The sequence below is a fragment of the Manis pentadactyla genome, chromosome X, assembly GCF_030020395.1.
Source record: "Manis pentadactyla isolate mManPen7 chromosome X, mManPen7.hap1, whole genome shotgun sequence".
NCBI classification, from domain to species: domain Eukaryota; kingdom Metazoa; phylum Chordata; class Mammalia; order Pholidota; family Manidae; genus Manis; species Manis pentadactyla.
Genome location: NC_080038.1, coordinates 51,405,965 through 51,419,701, shown reverse-complemented (window position 1 = coordinate 51,419,701; position 13,737 = coordinate 51,405,965). Strand labels below are relative to the sequence as shown.

Below are 13,737 nucleotides of genomic sequence, written 5' to 3'. Positions count from 1 at the left end.
TGAATGAAAATGAGAGGGAAAATTATAGCACTAAATACTTAAATTACACTAGAGGAAAAGTCCATCAAACTAAGCTCTTGCTTCAAAAAACTAGAAGAGTAAATTAAAGACAAAAGAAGCAGAAAGAAGGAAATAAAGAGATCAGTGATAAAAATTATAGAGTAAATTAATGAAACAAAAATATGGGTATTCAAAAATATCAATAAAATTGATAAACTTCTAGCAAGACTTACAATGATAAAATCAGAGAAGAGAGAAATCACCAATATAAGGAATGAAACAGGGTCATCACTGCAGATTCTATAGCCAGTAAGAGGTTAATAAGGACAAACAACTTTATTTTCATAAGTTGTACAATTTAGAATAAATGGACCAGTTCCTCAAAATCTCAATCAAAATGAAATACATAATCTGAATTTTCATATGCCAATTAAAGAAAAGGAATTTGTAGCCAAATCAATCTTGAAAGAGAACAGTTCTGGAGGCATCACACTTCATTATTTCAAACTACATTACAAAGCTATATAGTAATCAAAACAGTTACATTATTGGCATAAAAAGATACAGAGAGCAACAGAACAGAACAGAGGGTCCAGAAATAAACCCATGAATATACAGTAAGTTAATTTATGAAAAAGGAGCCAAGAATATACAATGGGGAAAGGATGTAGGAAAACTGGACAGCTACATGCAAAAGAACAAAACTGGACTACTATCTTACACCTTATACAAAAATCAATTCAAATTGGATTAAAGATATAAACATAAATCCTGAAACCATGAAACTCCTGGAAGAAACAACAGAGGTAAGCTCCTTGACATTGGTTTTGGCAATAAATTTTTTAGACTTAACACCAAAGGAAAAGGACAACAAAAGCAAAAATAAGTGGGATTACATCAAACTGAAAACTTCTGCACAGCAAAGGAAACCATCAAAAAAATGAAAAGGTAACCTTTGGAAGAGGAGAAAATATTTGTGATCGTGTATCTGATAAATTCATAATATTAAAAATATGTAAATGAATCATGCAACTCAAATAGTGAAAAAGAATCTGATTCAAAAGCTCCCTCAAATATATTCCAGGCCCTAGAGTTTCACCTACAGAATTATACCAAATATTTAAAGAAGAATTTACACCAGTTTCACACAATTTCTTCCAGAAAAGAGATGCCAGTGTTGCTTTACCACCAAAACCAGACAGATGGTACACAAAACAAAACCACAGACCAATATTTCACATATACTCAATGCAAAAATCTTCAACAAAATATTAGCAAATTGAATCCGATAATATATAATAAAAACTCTACACCATGAACAAGTAGGATGTATTCCAGTTTTGTTAGGCTGGTTCATAATTTGAATCAGTGTAATTCATCTTATCAATGGAATAAAGAAGAAATATCTTTCGATCATATTATTTAAGCCTCCAAAAACATTTGGCAAAATTCAATACCTATTTATGAGAAAAACTCTCAGAAGACTAGGACTAGAAGGGAATTTCTTCAGCCTCATTAAAAGTATCTGTAGAAAATCTACAGATAACACCAAATTTACTAGTGAAAGATTTAATGGTTACTCTTTGAAATCAACTAAAGGTCAAAAATGTTAGTTTTCACGACTGCTGTTTAACATAGTCAGTGTAATTTGGGAAAAAATGAAATAAAATAAGAATACAAAGAAAATAAATTTGAAAGGAAGAAATAAAACTTTTCTATTTGCAGATGACATGATTATTTACATAGAAAATCCCAATGAATATACAGAAAACACCTACAACGAATAAGTGATTTCAGAAGGTTGCAGAATACAAGATCTATACACAAAAATCAATCATATTTATATGTATTAAAAATGAGCATATGGAAGCTGAGATTTAAAGGAATACCATTTACATTCACTCCAAAGACAAATATTTAGACATAAATCTAACAAAACACATACAAAATGGTGATAAAAGAAATCAAGACCTAAATACTAAATAAATGAAGTGACCTATGTGTTTATGAATTTGAAGACTCAACACAGTGTATATGTCGCTTCTCCACAAACTGATCTGTAGGTTTAATGCTGTTCCCAACAAAAGCCCAGCAAACTCTTTTGTAGAAATAAACAAGTTTATTCTAAAATTTATATGGAAAGGTATTGTCTCTGAAATAAGCAAAACAATCTTGAAAAAGAAGAATAAGGTGGTAGGACTCACTCTATATTCAGTATTGCTTAAAGTTACAGTACTCATGACAACATGCCATTAATAGAGGAATAGAGATACAGATCAATGGAATAAATTAGAAGATCTAGAAATAGCCCCACAAAGTACTCCAGCTGATTTTTCACAAAGGTGTAAAGAAATTCAATGAAGAAAGGGTAGACTTTTGAATGAACAGAGCTGGAGAAATTAGATATCTTTAGGGCCAAAAAACAAATGAACCTCAACATAAACCCCATAACTTATATAAAAATTGACTCAAAATTTATCTGAAACTTAAATGTAAAGCATTATTAAAGTATGAAACCTTTAGAAAAAACAGAAATTTGGGGGGCTTATAAGTATGTGAAGAGTTCTTTGAATTGATACTTAATGCACAGTACATAAAAGGAAAAATTGATATGTTGGGCCTCACTAAAATAAAACATTTTGTTTTGTGTAAGAACTTGTAAAGGATATGAAAAGACAGGGTTTTCAAAGTTGATGGAGTGAAGTGCTTTTCAAAAGACTCTTTTGAGAAACTTTTATAAGTAGGTGACTCTGACTTTAACATTTATTTTCAAATTAGACAAAAAGTAACCTTTTTTGAAGAGGACATATGATTGGAAGTTGCCTTATTGTTGAAGTGTTGGGAACTCGAGTCTCTAAAGTTTTAGAAAAACAACCAACAATTTATACTTTGTCAAGGTGAGCCATTGAGGTTTTCATTATGTCTGTTGGAGACTATGATTACCTCATCAAGTTATCAGCTCTGGCCAGTTCTGGAGTAGGGAAGACCAGTGTACTTTACCAGTACATAGATGGTATATTGAAATCCAAATTTATCACAAGAGTGAACATGGATTTCAGGGAAAAGAGAGTGTATACAGAGCCAATAGGCAAGATGGAGCTATTGGCAGAGGCCAGAGAATCCACCTGCAATTGTGGGACACAGAATCCACCTGCAATTGTGGGACACAGCAGGGGAGGAAACAGCATTTTTTGGAGTTGCCATAGGGTTTCTTCTGTTTTTTTGATCTGACAAAAGAGCAAAGTTTTCTCAATGTCCAAAACTGGATAAGCCAACTACAAGTGCATACAATATTGTGAAAACCCAGACATAGTGTTATGCTGAAATAAGAGAGAAATGGAGGACCAGAAAGTAGTGAAAGATGAGGAAGTCAGATAACCTGTTGGAGAGAAATATGGAATCTCCTATTTTGAAACTTAAGGGACAACATAAACCAAGCAATCAAGATACTCTTGGACCTGATAATGAAGTGAATGGAACAATGTGTGGACAAGTCCTGGATTCCTTAAACAGTGGTGTGATCTAATGGTCACATCTCTAAAGATCAGTTAAATGAAGAAAAGGAGAATGGGTATGTGGCTTTGAAAAGTCAAGGAAGCTATATAATATTTCAAGTGTCCCATGTCTGTATTCTTTGTGGGTGATGCATGGCACAGAGAGATTAACAGGCATTGTGTACAGTTCCTCTCACCATCCCAATTAGACCTATCAATAAAGCATGCAGCTTTAAAAGTAATTTTCTGCAGCTTGTATTTCTTTAAGATTTAGCCTGAGAGTTAAGAGAAATATTTCACATAACCAAAAGTGTTTTATAAAACTTTAGTCCATGGCACTAGGTCATTCAAGGATTCAGGTTTTTATAGCCACAGAAGAGAGCATTTGTTATGTAGAATATCTGAAAATACCATCACCTGTCTCAACAAAGACAGGCTCAGATTTTCACATTCAAGATCTTAGATGCAATTATAAAACTATCCATCATTAATTGAGATTTTAAAAAACCCTACTTGTACCATAGGTAGCCTTCTAAAATGCCATCTAAACCAAGCATTTGGTTGTTAAACAAGAATAAGCACAAACATCAGTTCAATGTCCTTGAGTATTAATTTAGGTAAGCATTCTCTTTAAAATGAATATGGACAAATTATGACCAGATCTATAGACCCTGGATAAACTGGATTGACCAATTATTCATTCACTGTGACTCTTGTGGGTGGAAAAGGGATTGGGGGTGAGGATAGAGGTGGCTTATTGAAGTGTGAACAATTAAAATAGGGCTTTTGGCTTCCCGCTATATTCCCATTGCTTTGAAGGGTCAAGGAAGTAGACTTTATGGCTTTAGGTCACAGTGGTCTGTGCATTTTTACTTGGCTTACATGCTGGCCACATGAAACACAGCTGTTGCTTAGGCTGGTTATTTGTGATAAGTAAACATTTAGCTTCTTTTTCTGCAAGTTTATAATGTCATTTTGGCATCCTCAGATTGCAGTTTCAATTAGCTTGTGAACTACTGGTCTTCTGTCTTCACCATCAGGTTCTGTATTGTTGATGTTTGCAACTCATTTTATTTTTATATTGGTGGACTTAAAGGAATTGTATTTTAATTACATAAAATGTCTGTTTGCTATTTGGTGGAAGATAGATGTTTATATGTAAGCAGTTATATTTGCACTTTTCTTCAATATAATAAAAATGCAGTGTTCTGTATCCAGTATTTTTAGTTGAGATGATGGGCATTTATTATATTTGATGGGTCTCACCAAGGTCATGTATTCTTCTGCATAAACCAAATGTCTTCACAGTGAATTAAAAGTGGTTTTAAAATATGCTTCACAGCAGTAATTTAATTTATTTAAATTTTTTTACTGTAGTATAGTTGATATACAACATTACATTATTTCAAGTCTACAACATAGTGATTTGACAGAGCTAACACAGAGCTAGTGAAGTTACTATCTGCTACCATAAAGTTATTACAGAATTATTGACTATAATCTCTAAGCTGTACTTTCCTTCCCATGACTAATTATTATTATGATTGAGATTTTGTGCCTCTTCATACTTTTCATCTATTTCACCCACCCACCACAATCCCTACCCCATGGTAATCACCAGTCACTTCTCAGTGTCTATGAGTCTGTGCTGTTTTGTTAATTTTTATTTTAGAGTCCACATGTAAGTGAAATCACATAGTATTTGTATTTCTCACCTGGCTTACTGCACTTAGCATAATAGTCTCCAAGTCCATCCATGTTGTTACCAATGGCAGGATTTCTTTTTCTATGACTAAATAATATTCCATGTATGTATGTACAAATATTCTTTATCCATTCATCTATTGATGGACACTGTGATTACTTCTATATCTTGACTATTGTAAATAATGTGGCAACAAACAGAAGACTGCATATACCTTTTTGTTTATCTTCTTTGTTTATTTATTTATTTATTCATTTTATTATCATTAATCTACAACTACATGAATAACATTATGGTTACTAGACTCCCCCCTTCACCAAGTCCCCCCCCACAAACCCCATTACACATATACCTTTTTGAATAAAAGATTTCATTTTCTTTGGGTAAATTCCTAGAAGTGGAATTACTGGGTCATATGGATTTCTATTTTTAGCATTTTGAGGAACTTCCATACTGCATTCTATAGTAGCTTCACCAATTTACAGTACCACCAACAGTGTAGGAGGAATCGCTTTGCTCCACATCCTTGCCAACACTTGTTATTTCTTGTCTTTTGAATAGTGGCCATTAAAACTGGTGTGAGGTGATACCTCATTGCGGTTTTGATTTGCATTTCTCTGATAATTTTTGATGTGCAGAATGTTTTCAAATGCCTGTTTTCCACCTCTGTGTCTTCTTTGGAAAACTACCTATTTGGGTCTTCTGCCCATTTTTAAATTGGGTTATTTGATTTTTTAGTGTTGAGTTGTATTGGTTCTTCATATACTTTGGGTATTAGCCCCTTATCAAGTAAGTCATTTGCAAATATGTTCTCCCATACAGTAGGCTGCATTTTATTTGTTGATGTTTTTTTGTGCAGGAGCTTTTTAGTTTTTAGTTCTAATGGTTCAATTTTGCTTTTGTTTCCCTTGCCCTGGGAGATGATGTATCACAAAAAAATTGCTCATGCTTATGTTCAAGAATTTTGGCTGTTTTCTTCTAAGAATTTTATGATTTCATGCCCTTTAATCCATTTGAGTTTACTTTTGTTTTTGGTGTTAGAAAGTGAACTGGTTTGATTCTCTTGCATGTAGCTGTCCAGTCATCCTAACACCATTTATTGAAGAGACTGCCTTTTCCACACTGTGTATTCTTGCCTCCTTTGTCATATAATTGACCATATATGCATAGGTTTATTTCTGGGCTCTCTATTCTGTTACACTGATCTATGGGTCTATTCTTGAGACACTACCATACTGTTTTAATCCCTGTAGCTTAGTAGGATAGCTTGAAATCTAGTAAGATGATATCCCAGTTCATTCTTTCTCATAATTGCATTGGATATTCAGACTTTTTTGTGGTTCCATATAAATTTTAGAATTCTCTGCTCTAGTTCATTGAAAAATACCATTGGTATTTTGAAGGGGATTGCATTGAATTTCTTAATTGCTTCAGGCCTGGTGGTCATTTTGACAGTATTAATTCTTCTTATCCATAAGCATGGGACAAATTTCCACTTATTTATATCTTCTTCAGTTTCTTTTATCAGTGTATTATAGAGTACATATTTTTCACCTCTTTTGGTAGGTTTATTCCTATATACTGTATATTTTGATGCAATTATAAATGGAATTGTTTTCTTTATTTCTGTCAATAGTACATTAATAGTATATAGGAATTCAATTGATTACTGTATATTGACTATTTTACAACTTTACTGAATCCAGTTATTAGTTCTAATAATTTCTTGGTGAGTCGTTAGGGTTTTCTATATATAGTATCATGTTATCTGCAAGTAGTGACAGTTTTTCTTCCTACTATTTTGGATGCTTTTTATTTTTCTGTATTATCTGATTGCCATGGATATATATACCAGTACTATGTTGAATAAAAATGGTGAGAATAGACATTCCTTGCCTTTTTCCTGATCACAGAGGAAAAGATTTCAGCTTTTCATTATTGAGTATGATACAAGCTGAGGGTTTGTCATGTATGGCCTTTATTATGTTGAGGTATGCTCCCTTATACCCACCAACAAAATGTTTTTCTTATGAATGAATGTTAAATTTAGTCAAATATATTTTCAGCATCTATTGAGATGATCATATGATTTTTATCCTTTCTTTTGTTAAAGTGGTGTCATGTTTATTGATATATTAATATTGTACCATCTTTGCATCCCTGGGATAAATCCCACTTGGTCTTTGATGGATGATCCTTTTGATGCATTTTTGAATTCAGTTTGCTAATATTTTGTTGAGGATTTTTACGTTTATGTTCTTCAGGAGTATTAGTCTATAATTTTCTGTTTTTGTATAGTCATTCTCCGGTTTTGATAGAGAGCTGCTGGCCTCATAGAATGTGTTTGGAAATATTCCCACATCTTCTATTTTTGGAATGCTTTAAGAAGGATGTATTTTAGCTTTTTTAAATGTTTGGTAAAATTTAGCTGTGAAGCCATCTGATCTTGGACAATTGTTTGTTGGGAGTATTTTGATTACCAGTTCCATTTCATTACTGGTGATTTGTTCAGATTTTCTGTTTTTTCCTTGATCACTCTTGGACCATTGTACATTTTTAAGAATTTTTCCATTTCTTCTAGGTTGTCTAATTTATTCTCACATAATTTTGTAAGAATTCTCTAATCAGTCTTTGAATTTCTGTAATGTCATTTGTAACTTCTTTCCATATCTGATTTTGTTCATTTGTGTACTCTTTTTTTCTTGATAAGTCTGGCTAAGGATTTGTCTATTTTGTTTTTTGTCTCAAAGAACCAGCTCTTTTTTCCTTTCATTTTTTCTATTGTTTTCTTTTACTCTATTTTAGTTATTTCTCCTCTGATCTTTACTATGTCCCTCTTTCTACTAAATTGGGCTTTGCTTATTTTTCTTTGTCTTGTTTAGTTGTGAGGTTCAATTGTTTATTTGTGATTCCTCTTGCTTCTTGAGGTAGGCCTGTATTGCTATCTACTTCCCTCTTAGAACCACTTTTGCAGAGTTCCACCTAGTTTGAACTGTTGTGTTTCTATCTTCATTTGTCTCCATGTATTGTTTGATTTCCTCTCTGATTTGTTCACTGATCCACTGATTTTTAAGAAGCATGTTGTTTGGCCACCATGTGTTTGTGGGGTTTTATTTTTGTTTTCTTCACATAATTAATTTCTACTTTCATACCATTGTGATCTGAAAAAATATTTGATACAATTTAAAACTTTTTGAATTTATTGAGACTCCTTTTACGTCCTTATATGTTCTCTATTCTGGAGAACATTCCATGTGCACTTGAGAATGTTTCCTACTGCTTTTGGGTGGAATGTTTTGTACCTATCTTTAAAGTCCATTTAGTCTAATGTGTCATTCAATGTAACTGCTTATTTTCTGTCTGGATGATCTATCCATTGATGTAAGAGGGCGTGTTAAAACCCTCTGAAATTACTGTGTTGCAGTCTATTTCTCTATTAGTTTTGTTAGTATTTCCTTTATAAATTTAGGTGCTCATGTTCCATGAATAGAAATTTAATTTTGTTATATCACTTTGTTGGTCTAATCAATTTATCATTATGTAATGCCTTTCATTCTTTTTATTGAAGTGTCACTAATATGTCCTATAATGGTTTCAAAAAAAACCATTGTTCAAAAGTTATCCATATTATTAAATCCTCACATCTACTAGTGTAGTTACTATCTGCCAACATAGAAAGATGTTACAAAATCACTGACTATATTCTCCATGCTATACTACTAACCCCATGACCAATGTATATGATGACTGAGATTTTTGTGCCCCTTTATCCCCCTCACCATCCCCACCCACTCACCTAACTTGTTTCCCATGGTGTCCACTAGTCACTTCTCAGTGTCTATGAGTCTACTGCTGTTTTGCTACTTCTGTTTTTCTTTGTTTTTATATTCCACAATTAAGTGAAATAATATAGTATCTGTCTTTCTCCACCTAACTTATTTCCATGAGCATAATATCCTTTAGATCCATCAATGTTTTTGCAAATGGTAGAATTTCTTTTCTTGTCATGGCTGAATAATATTCCATTGTGTATATGTACCACATCTTCTTTATCTATTCATCTATCCATAGACACTTAGTTTGCTTCCATATTCTGCTATTGTAAATAATGCAGAGGTAAATATAGGGATGTATATATTTTTTTGCTTCAGGAATTTTGTTGGCTTCAGATAATTCCAAGAAGTTCAATGACTGGGTCAAATGGTATTTCCATTTTCAGTTTTTTGAGGAACCTCAATACTGCTTTCCACAGTGGTTGTACCAGTTTACATTCCAACCAACAGTGTAGAAGAGTTCCTATTTCTCCATATCCTCAACACTTGTTATTTCTCTTTCAGATAGTAGCCATTCTAACTGCTTTGAGGTGATATCTCATTGCGGTTTTGATTTGCATTTCCCTGATGATTAGTGATGTGGAGCATGTCTTCACGTGCCTGTTGGCTGTCTATATTCTTTTTTTCTTGAAGTATAATTGATATACAATCTTATATTAGTTTCAAGAATACAACACAGTGAATTTTTTCTTTTGACTGCAGTATCATTCATATAAAATCTCATAATGGTTTCAAACATACAACAGAGTTGTTTGACAGTTACCCATATTATTAAATCCTCATCCTCACTAGTAGAGCTACTATCTGTCAACATAGGAAGACATTACGGAATCACTGACCATATTCTCCATGCTATACTATGATTGAGAACTTTTGTAACCCTTTATAAACCTCACCCTGCCCACCCACTCACCCCAAGTCTTCTCCCATGATAACCACCAGTCACTTCTCAGTGTTTATGATTCTATTGCTATTTTGCTCATGTGATTTTTCCTTGCTTTTATATTCCACATACAAATGAAATCATATGGTATTTGTCTTTCTCCTCCTGGCTTATATCACTTAGCATAATACTTTCTAGATCCATCCATGTTGTTGAAAATGGCAGGCTTTCTTTTTTATGGCTGAATAATATTCCATTGTGTGTATGTACCAATTCTTTTCACATTCTTCTATTGATGGACAGTTAGGTTGCTTCCATATCTTGGCTATTGTAAATAATGTGGCAATAAACATACAGGTGCATATACCTTCAAATTAGGGATCCTTGCCTTGTTGCTGATCTTAGAGAAAAACCTTTCAGCTTTTCAACACTATATGATATTAGCTGTGGCTTTGTCACACATGGCCTTTATTATATTAAGATATATATCTTCTATTCCCATTTTTTGAGAGTTATCATGAATGGATATTGAATTTCACCAAATGCTTTTTCAGCATCTATTGAGATGATCATGTGTATTTTATCTTTCTTTCTGTTAATGTGGTACATAATAGCAATTGATTTATAAATATTAAATCATCCTTGCATCCCCAGAAAAAAATCCCACTTGGCCATGATGGTTGATCCTTTTGATGTATTTTTTAATTCCCTTTGCTATTATTTTGTTGAGGATTTTGGCATCTCTGTTTATCAAGGATATTGGTCTATAATTTTCTTTTTTTTTTGTAGTGCCTTTGTCTGGTTTTGGTATTACAGTGATGCTGGCCTGATTGAATGAGATTGGAAGTATTCCTCTTTTTGGAATTCTTTAAGAAGAATGGGTATTATCTCTTCTTTCAATATTTGTTTGAATTCTGCTCTGAAGCCATTTGGTCATGGACTTTTGTTTGTTGGGATTTTTATGATTACCTATTCTATTTTATTGCTGGTGATTGGTCTGTTCAGATTTTCTGTTTCTTCCTGAGTCAGTCTTGGAAGGTTGTAACTTTCTAGGAATTTGTCCATTTCTTCTATGTTTTCTAATTTATTGGCATGTAACTTTTCATAGCATTCTCTAATAATTTTTTGTATTTCTCAGGTATCCATTGTGACTATTCCTTCATCATTTCTTATTTTATTTGTGTACTTCTCTATTTCTTGATGAGTCTGGCTCAGGGTTTATCTATTTTTTTTTTTTGAAAGAATCAGCTCTTGGTTTCATTGATTTTTTTCCTATTGTTTTATTCTTCTCTATTTTATTTATTTCTGCTCTGGTCTTTATTTTGTCCCTCTTATACTAACTTTTGGGTTCATTTGTTCTTCTTTTTCTAGTTTCTTTAATTGTTAGTTAAGACTGTTTGTGTTGGAGATTGTTCTTCTTTCTTGAGGTAGGCCCATACTGCTATGGACTCTCCTCTTAGGATGACCTTTGTGGCATCCTACAAATATTACACAGTTGTATTTTTGTTTTCATTTATCCCCATGTATTGGTTGACTTATGTTTTAATTTGGTCATTGATCCACTGATTTTTTTACAGGCATGCTGTTTAGCCTCCATGTGCTTTTAGGCATTTTTTCTTCATATAATTTATTTCTAGTTTTATACCATTGTTTTCTGAGAAGTTGCTTGATACAATTTCAATCTTTCTTAATTTATTGAGGCTCCTTTTGTAGCCTAGTATGTGGTTTATTCTGGAGAATGTTCCATATGCACATTTTGAGAAAAATGTGTATCCTGCTGCTTTTGTGTAGAGTGTTCTATAGATATCTGTTAAGTCCGTTTGATCTAATGTGTTGTTCAGTGCCACTCTTCCCTTATTTATTTGCTGTCTGGTTGGTCTGTCTATTGCTATGAGTGGTGTGATTAAGTCACCTAAAATGAATGTGTTGCAATCTATTTCCCCCATTTGTTGTTAGTATTTGTTTTACATATATATGTGCTCCTCTGTTGGGAGCATAGGTATTTATAATGGTTATATCCCCTTATTGGACTGTTCCCTTTATCACTGTGTAATGTCCTTCTTTGCTACTTTGTTCTGAAATCTATTTGTCTGATACAAGTACTGTTACTCCTCCTTTTTTCCCCCTATTGTTTGCATGAACTATCTTCTTCCATTCCTTCCCTCTTAGTCTGTGTATGTCTTTGGGTCTGAAATGAGTCTCTTGTAGGCAGAATATAGATGGGTCTTATTTCTTTATCTGTGCACCTCCATGGCCTGAGGGACTATCTCCTTCCCCAGATTGGAGGAGTTTTCAACAATTATTTCCTCAAAGAGACTTTCTACTGCTTTGTCTCTCCCTTCTCCTTCTGGTACCCCAATTATGCAAATATTTTTTCATTTGGATTGGTCACACAGCTCTCTTATTATTTTTTAATTCCAAGAGATCCTTTTATCTCTCTGTTTCTCAGCTTTGTTGTGTTCCTATTTTCTACTTTCCATGTCACTGATTATCTCCTATACTTGCAGCAAACTATTATTTATTCCCTTCATTGTATATTTCATGTCAGTTACTGTGTTCTTCAGCTCTGTGCAGTTTTCTTTCAGCTCTTGTATCTCTTTGTTGAAGTCCTCCCTGAGATTTTCAATACTGTTCTGCACATTAGTGAGCATTTTATTATTTTACTTTGAAATCCTTAACATGAAGATAGGTGATCTCCATTTCATTTAGCCTTCTCTCTGGTGTGCTATCCTATAGTTTTGTTTGGAACATATTCCTCTACCTCCTCATTTTGTCAAGGTTTCTGTTTCTTCCTTTGTATTACATGGATCTGGAATGCTTCCTAGTCTAGAGAGTAATGGCTTCATGAAGAAGTCATCCTGTGGTGCCCAGAAGCACAAGACTCTTTACTCTCAAGTGCCTGGTTATACTTTGTGGCGAAGACCTGGTTGCTTTTGGTGGAAAGGGAGCAGGGCCAGCTTTCTGTCTGTCTGCCAGAAGTGGCCTCAACCTCTGATGCTAGTAGTTTGCCTCAATCAGCCCTTCTTAATCAGAGCAGTGGTTTCTGCTTGGATCATTGTGGGAGGGGATGCGCTCTGCCTTCCCTGCAGTAATGTTGGGGCTGTAGGATTAATGGGGAATATGCAGGGCATTTGCATAGCTCTGGGACAGGTTCACATCATGGAAAGTCACATGGGCACCCCCTGGCCTGGTGTCAGAGAAATGCACAACACCTGACATTGCCTCCTGCAGGGAGGAAGGAGCACTGAGACCTGGCTCCTGCAGTTGCCTCTCCAGTTGGGTTTATACAAGATTTAGAAAGCTGGGAATGTTTCCCTGTGCCTGCCAGATGACACAGTCTGATGCTGCTGGGCTTAGTGGACTGGCATACAGGTGATGTGCAAGGAAGTGCCTCATGGGTGAGCTGCTATTAAGGGGAATGGAGCTTCAGGGTTTCTGGAGAGTGCCTGACATCTAGGGCTAAGGGAGGGCTGGCAGGTATCACCCACATTCTCTTTCTCCTGTGAAGAGGGTTCTGCCCAAACCCCACCCCTCTGGTACCTCTCCCACTGCTGGAAAATCTTTCAAACTGCTCCCTCTCTTTTGGGTCTCAGTGGGACCTGTGGAGTGTGACTGTCCTCCACAAGTGGCTGGAGACTCAGTCTTCCAGAGTGTTCCTACTGTCACCGCTGTCCAGCCCTGCTAATCACCAGAGCCCAATACAGTGTGAACTCATGTTCCTAGAGCATATCTCCAGGGACAGATGTGCAGAATTCCTGGGTGCCTATCCCCTCCCCAAACTGTTCCTCTTCCTCCTGCCTATGGGATGGGGTGGGGTAAAGT

General features: G+C 34.6%; 1 pseudogene; it reads left to right on the top strand.

The window, feature by feature from the left end:
• Positions 1-2,919: 2,919 nt before the first annotated feature.
• On the top strand, positions 2,920-3,644 carry LOC118935359 (ras-related protein Rab-27A-like; annotated as a pseudogene).
• Positions 3,645-13,737: the final 10,093 nt, after the last annotated feature.